We start from the raw sequence: 15,421 nt of genomic DNA, 5'->3' as shown, positions 1-15,421 counted from the left end.
CCTCTACTGTGAGTTTTAAGAGTAGAGTGAAGTCCTGCTGAATGAGGGACTACAGCCTTGTTTAAGCTCAAGACCAACACAAACCTGATCTGAGCCGAAAACTCAAGCCTGGATCTGGAGTGGAATCCAAATTAAACCTCATTGGCCACTACTCCACTTCAGAATGAGGGGATGTCTGGATCATCTCTCCCTCTCCTCACTGTAGGCTACACACACTGAAGAACAAGAGGACCACTCACATCAAAGGTAATCAGTTACTCCACTCACTCCAGCGACTTCACTTAGAGTTCAAGGTTAAACCTAAACTGGTCCTTCCCTTATATTTTATCTACTTGCCATCAACAAATAGATCATCACGAAACATGTTAGTACCTTAAAATGATATCTGTTGGGCTATTATTTTAAATACAAAGGGATCTGCTGTGTTTTACGTGTCTTTTGTTTATTTACAAAATATGGCGCTAAAGAGACCGAATAAGAGTAATAGGGGGTGAGAGAGTTAACCAGTGAATGAGAGAGAGAGAGAGATCCACTCCATTCACACCGAAAGTGAATGAACGCTAACTCTTAGCATTAGCATTTCTCTCAGTGGTAAGTTACGCTGCTTTTATGTGGAGCATTAAACACTCGGTTCTGTTACCAACAAAGTCTTTGTTGTTTGTTTTTGCTGTGGTCCGATTTCCAAACACAGAAAACGAAAGAGAAGTAAGTGGGAGGGTTGGCTTCCCTCAGTAAAGTCCAAGAAGTTAGCTGACATGCCTGCAGCGATTTAATGATTTATTTATTTATTTATTTATTTTTTATTTATTTATTTTTTGGCTCTGGACATTTTCATATTAGCTCTCTCTCTCTCTCTCTCTCTCTCTCTCTCTCTCTCTCTCTCTCTCCTTACAAATAACTGACATTTAATTACTCTTATAACTGTTGTGTCAGTATAATGAGTTTTATACCAAAACAAATTTATTTATTGTTCTCCCAATTATGTCATGGAGTAACATATTGCCTGGGTTGGGTTTCTTGTTTGAAATATATTTACAGCATTTTGGGAAGATTTGTGTACCAGACGTGTGCTCTTTGACAAACCTCTGTTTGCTCTGTTTGGTTACACTCACAGAATGCCTATGTTTGTGTTATTATTAGTACAAGAGAATTTTGAGCAATGTTGGCAAAAATATAGTATCACAACATTAGACATTGACTAGAGTAGTATTGTTGTCTGTGTTGGGACTCTATTCCAATCTGTCACAGATGGAACTGTCCTGAAACCCCAAATCTACACCAACTAATACACTGTATCCTGTTTTTTTGGCTTTTCTGACATAAGTGAGAACAGACTAAAAATGTAATCGAGAAGCAATGAAATTTAATTTAGTGTTTCAAACTTTGCACTGCCCAACCTTTGACATGACTGAATATGTTCTCTTTATGAAATGTCATTTGTTCAGTGTTCTTTTAGCAGATCTACTGATGAGATCAACCATGCACTCAGAAGTGTAGTGAAATAGTTTATCACAGTAATGATAACATCTTTTCACATTACTGACCTTGTCAACAAAATAATTTAGTGTAATACCTGGAATCTTTTCAAGACACTACATGACAGTTACATGACTGTCACTCACTTGTTTACACTTTTACTGCACATTAATTCTCACACAGCATGATTCATTCTTTGATATTTTGGTCGGATTGTGTAGGGAGCCAGCACAGAACAAGTAACATCCAATATCTTGATGCTGTTAAGTACCACACTTAAGTTTCAGGCCCTGGTCAAAGCCTGCTGCTTAATGAGGGGCCGGTGCTAACGCTTGTACTCTGGCTCGCAACCGTATTCTGATTCTTACTTAACCAATGTGGCAGCCCAGTTATATACAAAAAAAAAAAAAAAAAAAAACAATGGGAAATTTAATGAAGCTAAGATTTGGTACATTTATTTGTTAGTGCAATTAAACTGTTCCAACATAAATGGCCATGAATATATTTTATGGATATGGTGCTCTATTAAAGGGAACCCTCACTGTCAAGATTTATAGGCCGCAATATGATGTACATGTCCAGTAACAATAACATAATCATACTAGTAGGCTGCCGTTGTTGTTCTGTCATTTGTTTCATAAACATTAAATGCTATGTTTTCTCTTTGATGGAAGGTGACCATTCAAGTTGTTCAGAAGTTTCTCAAGGACTTTTAATAAGATGGATATGGGTTTTGGACCCTACCCCCTCATTTTTGAGAAATCAGGGATACCTGTATGACCAATGCTATGCAGTGGATGGTAGGCTGGTAAAAAAGTGTTAAATGTGATTGCAGATTGTTCACATGATTGGTCACTTCATTTTCATATTTTTATGCATTATGTCACCTATGATCACATGTTAACCACAATGTCAGATGTTTACTTGTGAGTGTAACTTACACAGTTGAGTGGAAATGTGTTCAGAGAAGAATAAATGCTGAAATAACATGAAATGTGTGCGCATATCAAAACAAAGAAAGTTCACACTAGAGAATATCTGCTTTTGGGAAATGTCTTTTCTTTGTGTATAATAATGCAATCCGGTAGGCCACAGTAGAACATTAAGCAACAGGCAATGACAGTGCTGTCATAAACATTTTCCTGTCTCTGTTCAGAGAGCTTACATTTACATTTATGGCATTTGGCAGAAATTTATCCAGAGCTTAAACAAATCACATGTGAATATCGCATTACAGTTGTGGCCCAAGGAACTGAGCCCCATTCTGTTATGGAGAAGGCAGTGGTGTTACCCACTACATACCATCAACTGCACGCAAACCATTAGATCCTTAAGGCATAGGTGGAGATTGGAGGGAACAAAACCATGACTGAGGGTCATACAGAGTCTGACTGCCTTTGCAGAGCCTTTGGAGCGTATCCTGAGTGTGGAGAGCAGCCATTTCACTGACATGTGTGATCCATTACAAGCACCAACAGGGATATCTGAACAACAAAGTGGCAGGCCAAAGTCTGGAGTTTCTAAATTGCTGAAGGAAAAGTGTCTGAGTCATGTTTCCCTCCAAGAATTTGTAAACATTTTTTTGAATGAAGTAAAATAGGTTGAAAGAAAGTCTATAGGTAAAACAACTAGCAACAAGAGTGAATTGAGAAAAAGAAGGAAAAGCAGACAGAGAAAGGACCAGAAGGAGGGAAAAAAGGAAAAGAAACTCCTTTACAACCGATGTTGGAACACATTCTTTCTGGCCGGGTGTATCGGAGGCCGTAATTTGCAGTCGTTTTAAGAGCTCTTACATGGACCGCAGGATCCGCTGGCCAGTCGAAGTGGTGTCTGTTGTTTCCGGATGTGTGTCTGTGTATGTTGTTTTTCCTTTTTCCTAAGAGTGTCCTATGAAGGTAGAAGGGGGAGACAAGTACATGTTGAAGTTCCAGCACTGCTAAACAAACATGGCTAAAAAAGTTCCACAACCCTTCCTGCTCTGCTTTTCCCAGATTCCATGGTTTTGTTTAGCGCTGGGGGATTTTGTATTGAGTTTGCCTTCAAAAGCAACACTAGTCAACAGGGTTGTAAGCAGCAACATCCACAAACCGGAGGCTTTTAAGGATAATTTGACATGAAAGAACACCTTGGTGTTTGGTCCACCAGTCGGAAGTGAAACAGATTTGAAGAGGGATGTAATAATTGTAAAAAGTTATGTAGAAGTTTCATATATATTAAGAATATTTACATATTCTGTGTGAAAACCGTACATTCAGTTTCACTCTTGGATATTAATTGTATCAATGTATAGAGTAGCACACGTAGTCAGATATACAAGTGTATAAGACATTTTTTCTTCTGTTTAGTGTGTTATATCTCTAGCGCTTTCTTGTCTATATATCTTTAGCTCTATTCAGACAGTATTACTTTTACCTGAGGAACTGGGGCAAAGTAATTATTACCAGAGTGTCTCGGTAGTTAAATCCCTTCTGAATAGATAGTTTCCTTCATTTCTCTGGAATGCACACTCCTGTTTCAGGAAAGATTATGGAGCCTTTTACCCATCCAAACTGACACATGGGGAAATATTCTGTCATATTCACGGGTGGATCAAACTAGTCATTCAAGTAAGTGGTGAATGTCGTGATACACAAATACACAAGACGACCTAAAGGATCACTGAGAGGAGTGAAACAGCAGGCAGCTATAGGAGTGCACAGTAGCACCCACCATACATGGTATGAATGTGCATCCTATTCATTGAGTTGCTTCCATTAAACTGTTTAGCAGTTTAGAGTGAGTAATTTATTTATTTTTTGCCATCATCTTGCCCATTATCTTTTATGAAGGAACAGAAAACAAGGCTGTTGAGAGCAGTCTAGAAACTCCAGTAGTGTCTCATCCACGCTGTGAAACTCATGCACAGATTCTACTGTCATATAAGTCTTAGTTCAGTGTGAATAGCAGATGATGTGACGGCAAAGCGTGAATCACATAGCCACTCCCATATCTGTTGTTTACACCAAGATTTCTTATCCAGTGAAGATCAGTTAGTGCTGACCTCAAATCAGCATCATGATTAATAGAGCATTTTACCTGGATTACTATTAAAAAAAGTTTGTTTGTTGAGTTTGTTTTCTTTTTTTCCTTTAGTGTTTACATTTGACTTCTTTATGTTCAGTTTGGAACGTAAAGCATTTTTGTAAACTTTGGTACAAGTTGCTCAGTTGGCCTCAGTGTTTAGGTTCTCCTCCATGTTGCTCCAATGTTCAGACTTCATGGGGCAGAATCACATGATTCTGTGCGGTAGTGTGGTTTTAAGGGAAGAGTACATTAACACACAGTGGGAGACATATACAGAGAATTAACAAAAATAGAACAGAATTAAAGACAATATGATATCATAGATATAGGCAAGATTACATCTATTAGAAGTTGATTTTGATCATTTATTTAAAAAAATGAATTGCCAAGCCCTATAACCCATCAAAAGTTTATTGAAATTCTGTTTGAAAATTAGTTTATTGTTATTACTTTAAAAAACGTAATCTTGTCTCAATAAGGATGTTCTTTATCTATGTATTGCTTTCCCATATGTTATTGATCAAAACTATAAAAATAATTAATGCACTTAAATTAAATAGCTAAAGCACTTTATCACCTGATGTGGACACATAGTCAATTGTGTATAACTCATATAATGTCCAGAGAATCATGACATTGAATGCTGTGGAGCAGCTGCACATGAGCCAGAAGTCACCACTCCGACTTCCAAGTGCTGGCAAGAAGGGATATAAGGCCCCCAGCATTGGGCTATGAAGCATTAGAACTCCCATGCATTAATTTGCCTTGATTGCCTTGTTGTTTTCACTTGTTATGATTAAGTAGTCTCTTCAGGTTTCTGTGATCTGGGGAACTTCTCCCTCCTTTTCTCTGTTTCTGAACAGTGGTCATCGCAGGAGGCTTCCCTCCACCTCCACAGGCCAGGTCACATTCCTAGCTAACAGCTTCTCTCCTCACTGGGCCTGCACTTCCTGCTGCATTTTATGGTGTTCCTGCTGTCGCCCGGGGTTGAAGGATCATTAATCAGGCCGGTCTGTTTGGCCGAATGTTGACACAGAGTGTTCCTCCACACGACTGGAGACTCTTCCAGACTTGAAGAGCTTTCCTTCAGCCAAGCTAGCTGCTAGCTGCTGCCTTTAGGGGTTTGCTGGAATTCCTTCAGTGCTACCTTCCCTCTCTCTGATGAACAGCTCTGGAAAGGGTAATTATTAATTATAGCAGCTTCCCAGCGTGCGCTCCCTCTTCCTGTTGACTCCCGGCCTCCAGTCCTGCAGATTTTGGCGTCAGGGTTTGATTATATTTTTAAGCTCAAGCGTCCTTGGAATGTTATTTATTAATCTAGCAATGTTTACTTTCTCCCTTGCAGTGAAAAGCTGCTGCCGTATCCTGCAAAGATTCACAGATTTTTGATATATTGTGACCGCTAAGACCCCCAAAAGCAGCATGGCTAGGCCTACTTCCTATCAGTAGCCAACTAAAACTACACAACCTCCAAAAATAGCAATGGTTTGCGTAAATCACCAGTCCAAAAGAATCAAAATGAAGGACGTCAACTGAAGTAGTTAAGTAAAAGATAAGGTAGGCCACAGCAAATGCTAAAGATATTTTTTATTTGCACTATTTGTCCAGAGGTTGGTAGTCATTTTTTTTAAATAATAAGTAAATTCTAGAGAGAGGACTAGAGGGGTATAAAAGCCCAAAATTGAGCCGTGTCTAGAGAGTGGTGGAGCTTTATCCAACATTTTTGGGAAGGATGGGATTGGTTTTAAATGATTTTCTTTTTACATATTTATATTTTTATCTCTATCTCTATGTTTCATCTGCTGTACACCTCTTCAGTCATGTTTGGTTTTAATATATGTTTTATACATTAATTGAATTAAAAGAGTTATTATAAGAGTTATTAGTTTACATAAAAGTTATTCCTTCCAAGCTTACTCAAACAGCATTTTTTTTTTTTTGCAAGGACTTGCAGCTTATCGCTGGATGATCTCATTTTAAGTGACATCATTTGTGATGTGTCGACAGTTGTGCTTGAGTGGTTGAGTGAGTTGTCAATATGCAGTCCACCACATCAGACATTGATTATAGGGGTAGATTGTGAAAAATCCATGCAACTTTACACTTATCTCATTTTTGTTTTTGATTGGCTTAGACCTGTATGGTTCTGAACTAATGCCGTCAAACCATTAAAATAGTTAATAATAGATAATGGCATTAGATTTTCTAGTTGGCTGCAAATAATCTAGTTATATTAATTTTCTCAGATTTTAGTTTTTTTACATTTTAAGTACTGTGAGATTTGTTTTAGCTACAAAAAATGCTTTCAATGACATTGCACAGCAGTACAACACAATTGTGCTTCCGCATCCACATTTAACCTATCGATGGCCACACACAGACAAACACACTACCACATTAAATTCAGTGAGAACACACACCTTCAGTTTGGCAAGCATCTATCCTAGCACCCAGGGAGCAGTTTGGAGATAATGTGCCTTGGACATGGGCCCTTCAGCCATGGATGCTGAGGGAAGAGATTCTGAAACACTCCTCCAGCCCCTTTTTACATGCCAGGTCAGGAGATTGGAGGGCCATGGCTTCCCCTTCACTCTTTATGGGAACTGGAGTTGCCACTTAGATGTAGCTCTTGTTAGTTCACTACATGTTGATTTATCCATAGCCCATCTACACCCAAGACTATTGAAATTTGTAAAGATATAATAAATAAATTAAAAGCTGAATTTGAATTGGAGGGCTACAGTCACAGATTCTATTAAAAAATATTCAGCATGGGAACAACTAGGCTTCAGGTTACTCTACTCTGGATGGAGGAAAATAGTCTAGTAATGTTTAAAATATATAAACATTTTATTAACACGTTAAATTTGTCAGAACTAGTCTGAAGTTTGCACAGCTGCTCTGTGTGAGTGAGGGTGGGTTATAACCCCCAGTGTCACACACACACACACACACAGAGAGAGAGAGAAAACACGTACACGATATATACACATGCTTCTTTAAATCTACATTGGATTTCTGAGACTAAAATATCTAACATTTAATAGAAGGTTGTAGTAAACTGCCCACCAAAGTCATCAGGAAGAGTTAATTGTGTAGCTAAAAATAACAGTAGCAGCCACCATGAACCTTGATGTAATTTATGTTCATTTATACATGTGTTTCAACAGTTTAGTTCAGTTTAAAACCCTTTAAAAACTCTTTGTAACTCTACAGATTTGCATTTCTTTGGATATTTCTCATGTTGTTAAGCTGGTTTTATTTTCTGTTCCAGAATTCGATCAGATTCATTGCTTGTCCCGGCCCCCCACTCATTGCAAGCACTCTGTAGTGTCTACTGTGCAAAAGACAAAGCCCCTAAAACGTTTGATTGCAAACAAACATTGAATGAACTTGGCCTTTGCTTCCATGGAAGCTCTGTTCAAACAGGACGCTCAGATCGACCACCTATGCTGTGTTCACATCTTCCTCTAGCACAGTCATGCCTGAGCACTGTACAAAGGGCCCGACTGACCCACCCTCACTCGCACAGAGCAGCTGTGCGTGGGTGATAACGGATCATATATCTGCATCACCTGCCACTTCCTGGGTTCCAGAAAAATCTGAAGCGTTTACTGTAACTGCTCACACTTCCAGAATCTTATGTCTATCCACCCCTAAGAGCAGCAATCTGGAAAGCCTGAATTATGCTAAAATTTAATTTAAATTTATGAACCAACGTATGTTGGCTTATCCACAGTTAATGTAAGAGGAAACAAATGCTAACTGCTTTTTTCTCTGCCAAACTATTGCTTCAAAAAATATTATTTTTGATGTTACTTATTGTTATAGTAAGAAACTCTCACTTTATATCACAGCATGCCTCTTTTAGCATATAATACATTTCATGATTAGTTAAAGGAGCACTAGGTGGTATTTTTACCTTAACCTCTGTCATTACTACTCTGGGCTCAGCACTACAGAAGCTGCACTATGTAACCTTCTGAGGCGGGCAGATATTAATCTGTAAATGGAGCCATAAAATCATTATTTAAGGGCCACATCTAGGATTCTGGGGAACAGCTGTTCTGTCATTTAAGTTCAGAAGCTCAGTGTCTTTTAAGGTGGAATGTTATGTTTGAGAAAAAGAAATATGGCTGTACGTGGGTGACGTATAAATGATTGTATGTAAGTTTTTATTTACTGTTTGAATTACCAGAAACTCATATGTAACATGAGTTATTTAGTTTTGTGACACTTTCACTCTGTGTCTACTTTCAGGCAGTTAGCAATATCCTGAATTTAGTGTCATTTCCAACTAATCTGAAACAACATAAACAAGGCAATAATACCCACCTATGGAGCATGTTTGGAGGTCTCTCCATTGTCTAAAAAAAGTCCAGATGCTGTTTTTCAGCCATGAGCTGAGAGTGAAAGCCTAGCATACTGGGCAGAGACACTTTTTTTAAAAGAACTGGGGCTTTGTAAACATATTTAACCGGTTTTGAGAATGCAAACTTCCTGGAGAGCAGCAAATAAATAGGAAACATCATAAATTTAAATTAAGTTCTGGTCAGTGCCTTTAAAGGTGATGTTCACTATTGCAATAAAAAAAATAGCTGATAGAATCAAACATAGTGGCATTTCCACATTATATAATGCTGTAAATTGCACAAATAATGTTTCATCTACAGTGCTATTGGGTCAGTTGTACATGTTTTTGTTGTGATGCTAATTTGAAGCCAGCCATGCTTAAAAATGCAAGGTGCAAATTAGTTTCCATTCTATGTTTTTCATTGACCTTTGTTCTGAAGAGGAAATTCTTTTGTATATTAACATTAAGCTGGAGATCAGGCCTTCTCCCTCAGAGGTCAGGCTTCCTAACTAGTCTGCTACATCTCCTAGTTTCTCCACGTCTTTCCTTTCATTTCTGGATTTTCAGAAGTGGCTTCAAAAGCTGAGTAAATAAACAGCATTGTCTGGGTTTATAATAACTACGCCACGCTACTTGAGGAGCATCCCTACCCCCTCCACCTTAAAAGAGTGCAGCACTTCTGAAGGACTCGCCCTGGATTAGCAGATGTTTAGCAGATTAGTAGGCTGTCTGATTTCTCCAGGGCTTTCCCTCTCTGCCCTGAGGATGGCAGATTCCTGTCTGCTATGGCAGGTAAAGGGTGTGGTCACCCATCTACTGTACTGATGATGAATTCAGTGTTCCCCATATTTCACTGCATTTGTGGGTTGAAATGAGCCAAATTGACTCTGGAACTGTGCTGTTAGGAAATGTAACACAATTTAAATGGTGTCAGTGGCTGTATTGGACGTTGGAGTGTTCACTGTGCCGTTTTAATGCACCTGAAATGCAAATTTGGTGCACACACACCTTCTGTGCGCTCCATAGAAACTCATGTATTGAAATTGACCTTTTTGGAGCAGTCACACATGAGACAACTATCAGCTATACGCATATGTAGCCCTCCCAGCCTTAAGCTGTGGAGCAGTGGTAGTGTTCTCTAGAGTGATGGAGCTCCATCCATTTGGATAAGAACATACATAGCCATATTTTGTTGATATTTTTAGTGACAAAAATATATCACATCATCTACATAGAACAGGCTTCTGTGCATACTTAATGCACTATGACAGTTTATTTGCTGAATATAAGATTTAGGACAAAAATTAATCATGGCATATGCAAATATTATTAGGTGTGCAAGTAAGATTTAGAATGTTATTGGGTTTTTTGTAACATATAAATGCAATAAAAAAAAAAATTCAAATATACTCCATAATTGTCAATTTATTTGAAAAAAAAAAAAACCCTAGTTCACAATTGCTGACATTAAAATCAGGAAATTTAAATGATCTATACCAAAAATCACACATACTATTGGATACAATATCCCCAAAAACAGAACAAATCGATGCACATGCTTTTGCAGCAAATTTTCCATTGTCAAACTCTTAGCAAATGCAGTGATGAATAAATTCTTCTCACTTGCCAGTTTTATTTATTTATTTATTTTTGTTGAATGAAAAGGCAATTATTTATTCTAATACTACAGAACAGTTACCATAAAATGACAAAAGAGCCAGAGAATTTTTGAATTTTGAGTTACAATTACATTATTCTTTTATATGTTATGTGTGTTTTCAAAAATCTTTACATCTACTAATAAATTTGTATAAAAGTATTAAGTGCTAAGTACTCCAACACTGTAGTTCGTCCTTGGCCTGGCCAGCATTATATTAGGCAAAAGCCTGCAACTAAGAACCTGTAGGAACACGTCCTGTGTCCGTGGCAGCGGGCCCATTCTGCTGGCCTCAGCCTCGCACCTTTGGGGCTAAAGTAGTTGGGGAGAGTGAGGGGGGTGGACACAACTCTGTCCTAGGCACGTGCCTTAGCCGGCCTGTAGCAGCATGTTTCCTCTCTTAATTCAATCTGTGATGGTAATAGTATTTTACAGCGCACTGATGCAACAACTGCTGCACTCACACCTTTCAGAGTTGCAGCACTCAATGTAGAGCACTAGTAAGGGGAAGTTGGGGTATTAGCATGCTAGCCAGCTCTGTGGAGGGCATTGGTGTTACCCATTACTTTATAACAGCTACTTTATAAAAGGGCACATGTGAGAATTTAATTGTATGAACTACTAATCTGTATTTGTTTCATGTACAATTAAATTGTAATAAAATATATGTATTATTCATAACTATAAATATACTTTTTTTTTAATACTCATCCATTTAATCAGCTCCTCTGACCATATTTCTGCACCTTTTATGTGTACAATTATAGACCATTTGTTGCTCTATATAAAATATCAGCCCATTTTCCCCCTGTTTGCCAGACCGGCCTAGAAGAGGCATGTGCGCATACTGACTGACACCTAATTTAGGAACTGTTAATTCAGCCATATTTCACAGAGAGAACTTAAGGTGGCACCGCTACACCGTCTGTTGTTAGTTCAGCCGTATTTCACATTCCAGTTTGTGAACAAAATTTGGAACTGTTCGGCGGTGACCAGAGGTCCTCTTTTCCTCTGGACAAGTGTTCTTTTTGGGACCTGAAAAACCAGAAAGTTGAGAGCTGAATTGGGACACGCTTGCGGCGCTTCAGTGCTGTATGTCCACCAACCACCGCGGTGCAGCTCCGTGTCTTACTAGAGCCTCGAACAGAAATGTGTTGAACCAGCAGAACACACACTAATACACCAAGAACTTTCCAGTTAATACTTACTGTGTGGGAGTCCAGACCATTGGTGAACAGAGTGAAAAGAGGGCTCAAAATGTATGCAACAGGTGGACTACAGGCTGTACTTCTGCAGCTACAAGTGTGGAACTAAAGTTTTGGCTGATTGGTGTGTACATGTTGGATAATATCTGAAGCTAGGCAGGAGCATTACTTTTATAATGCTATGAGCTAAGTACATCACAATTTAAAAAATAAAAAAAGAAAAAAAAAAAGAAAGAAGATCAGCCATGTCATCTTGTATGGACCAGTCTGACTTGTGCAATTATGTAATGCAAATGGAAAAAAATACTGCACTTTTATGCAGAGGCTGACACATACTGAGCGTATTTCATATTGATCATATGTCTTGGAGATACTGAGAGTTTTATGAGTACACTATAGGGCCAAAAGTGTAGACTTATTCATCCAACATTTTGTTTGCAGTCAAGGACATTAATGATTTTTATCGTGATTTTAAGCAAAAAAAAACCCCCAAATTTTATAAAATTTTGAGGATTTTTCCGCACCATTTGCTTGTTCTCCAATCTGTTTGTGTGCTCAAAACCAGTCTAATGTTTTTATGAAACGTAAATGAAAGGTAAAAAAAAAAAAGCTCTCTGTCCAGGTGTATGCTAGGCTTTCTCACTCTCTGCTTATGACAGAGAAACGTCAATTTTTTAGACAACTAAAATAGGCCTCCAAAGATTGAAAACGTGAACTAGTATGAGGATATTGCTCAAGTCCTGCTCCGTAGGTGGGTAAGATTGACTTATTTTGCTGTAGATGAAACTGACTCTAGATTCGGAAAAGATTGGTAACTAAATGAAAGTAAACAGAGACTGTAAGTTACAAGTGAGTTTCTGTAGTAATTCAAACAGTGAATGAAAACTTAAAGACAAGTTAAACTTTAGCCATGACAGTCAAACAACCGTCTATTTTTTTCTCCTTAAATATACTGTTCCACCTAAAAAGGATGCAGAGCTTCTGAACATAAACAAATGAGAGTACAGCATTTCCCCACAGACATTGCCTTGAAAAGGGAGTTTAATACTGCAGTAACAGGAAGATGATGGAACACTGCTGTTGGGAATTGATTGTATTTAGCCTCTAGAGCATTAGTGAAATCAGGCTCTGATGTTGGATAATTAGTTCTGGATCACAACTTCTCCTCCAACTCATTCTAGAGGTTTTGTATGGAGAGGCAACTCTCTACAGAATGTAGCTCCACTGTTCTACAGCACAGAAGGTCTTTCTACCTCTAGTCGATATTTCTTGGGCCTAGAGCCCCTAAAAGCAACATAGATAATTCTGGAGAACTACTGTCCTCACAGCAAACAAAACAAACTCCCTCTTGTGTTTGTGTTCCTTCAGAAGCTCTGTTCTCCGAAGACATGTAGAGCATTGCAAGTCAAATGTATGTTTGAGTAAGAAGCTGACTGTAGCTTGTTTGTGGTTGAAGTTTAATTTGCATGTTTGAATTACCACAGAAACTCATTTGCAATTCAAGATGTCTCATTTTGTAGCACGTCTAGTACGCTCTTAATTTCATGCAAAGTTAGCGGTCTCCCAAATTAGGAGTCAGCACCTCCTAAAGTAATGTAACTGATACAGCAAATATAAGTAAATATTACCCACCTATGGTGCAGGAATAAAGCAACATTCTCATCTTTTTGCATGCTTTTCAATATCTGGAATCTCTCCACCATCCAATGATGCTTATCTGCCATTGTGGAGCTACTGACACAGAGCCAGTCTGGACTGAGGCACTTTGTTTCCCATTTTACAGAGCCAGGACTGTGTACAAACACTGGACCTCTAGACTGGAGAGCTAGCAAATGGTGAGGAAAAATTCTCAGAAACTGTATTGGATTCAGTTGCGACCATTGCCTTTAAATACAAAGCCTGTCAAATTGAATGAACGCCTGCCAGATTATGCAGGCCATGGGAAAGTATTCTTGAAACATTTATGCTAATTATGTTTGGAAATTCACCGTTCAGTATTAACTCCACTTAATGGATCCCATTCTCATTGTGGACGCACACAAAACCCAACAAACATCACAGTTTGCTGGCCTTTGCCTGGCTCCATTAATACCTCGTTAAGTGCAAAGTTACGAACCTGGTTCTCAGATGAATAAGTGTCTGACCGCTGTGGGCCACTACTGTGGCCGATTGACCCCTCCCCTCTGTTCCCCTAGCGATGACCTCCTTCACACAGTCGCTCTTTCATTCTGCTTACGGTGGCTGTTAAAACACCCCACCCCAAACCACTTTTTGGATTTACGGCTCCCTTCTCATCGTCTTTGTGTGTGTCTGTGTGTGTGTGTATGTGTGTGTCTGTGTATATGTGTTGGGAGTTTAGAGTCCCGTCAGACTTCATTAAGTGACATGCTCAAGCAGCAAATCGTTAAAACAACAAACAAGTCCTCAAAAGACCCTCAGAGAGACAGATGAATTTCCCCTCCACCATTTCCAGTGTGTTGTTTATGTCTGACTATGTCCAAGATTCCCACACATGTCTGAAAACCTACAGAAAATCTGGAAATTGATAAACTAGTTGTCTAGCTCTGAAAAATAAAAAAATGCTGAAATGTCTATGATAAATTAGTGAGGTCCTGGACAAATGAATTATTTTTTTATGTGCCCTTAGACAGATTACCATTGTGATTTAAATGTAAGTTATATTAAAGTGTAGGCTGGTTTTACAACCAAGAAAATCTGGATTATATTTGAAAGTTGAAGGTGCCAGACGCTCATTTAGTTGTGGTTGTTGTCATGTACACAGCACAGTGTTTGGCTGCCCCTGATTGATCTAACCATGGCCTGTTTAAAAGTTGTTGTTAAGACCGTTGTTGTGGATAATGTCGAATTTCAAATTGCAGTTATTATAAAAACAATGAATCGTTCAACCCTATTGCATAGAGTGGATATAAAATTCTTTTAAAATGCTAGGGTGATGTAAAAATAATCACAAATGAGAAAATGGGAATCATTTCAGAAATGTTGAAGAACCTTTAGATTCTATGACAGTATTCAGTTTTTATTTGGTTAGGAGTCTATCAGCATGACACAACTTGATGTGGCAATCTATGCCTACGCTTCTTTTCAAATGTGCTCCAAATCTGTCAGATTGCGAGGGTCTCCTGTGCACAGCCCTCTCCATTTCACCCCACAGATTTTGAGTTGGATTCAGGTCTGGAATCTGACTGGGCCATTCGAAAACTCTGGTATTCCCCTGGTGAAGCCATTGTTTTCTTAGCATGGAGGTATGCTTTGGGTTATTTTCGTGATAAAACATGAAATTCCTCTCCATCTTCAACAATTGTCCCAGTTCCAGCTGATGAAATACAGCCCCAAAGTGTAATGCTGCCGCCACCCTCTTTCACTGTGGGTATAGTGTTTCTCTGGTGATGTACAGTTTTGTTTTTGCTCTTTAAGCTTTGTTGACCATGGCTTATGCTGTAATTTCTAAACTAAATAAATGTCTGTGAAATCCTGCTAGAACCGCTTAACCGAATATGGGGTTAAACAGAGTCAGTTTCATTAAGAACAGGTGTGCACAGGCTACTGTTCAACATGAGAATGAATATGATTGGGGCAGCACCCATCACCCCATGGGGTGTCCTCCCATGGTGTCCTCAAAAAAGGTGTCTATAGGTGTGAGTGAAT

The 15,421-nt window shown here is 38.7% G+C and overlaps 1 protein-coding gene across 1 annotated transcript in view; it reads left to right on the top strand.

Annotated features, from left to right (window-relative positions):
• LOC136707191 (tensin-3-like) overlaps positions 1–15,421 on the top strand; it is a 63,916-nt gene continuing 48,495 nt past the window's right edge. The window contains exon 1 of the mRNA XM_066681129.1: positions 1–246. The gene's annotated coding sequence lies outside the window, so the exon portion shown is untranslated. The remainder of the gene's footprint in view (positions 247–15,421) is intronic.

This window comes from Hoplias malabaricus, chromosome 9, assembly GCF_029633855.1.
Source record: "Hoplias malabaricus isolate fHopMal1 chromosome 9, fHopMal1.hap1, whole genome shotgun sequence".
NCBI lineage: Eukaryota > Metazoa > Chordata > Actinopteri > Characiformes > Erythrinidae > Hoplias > Hoplias malabaricus.
This window is presented reverse-complemented; position numbering and strand designations above follow the sequence as displayed.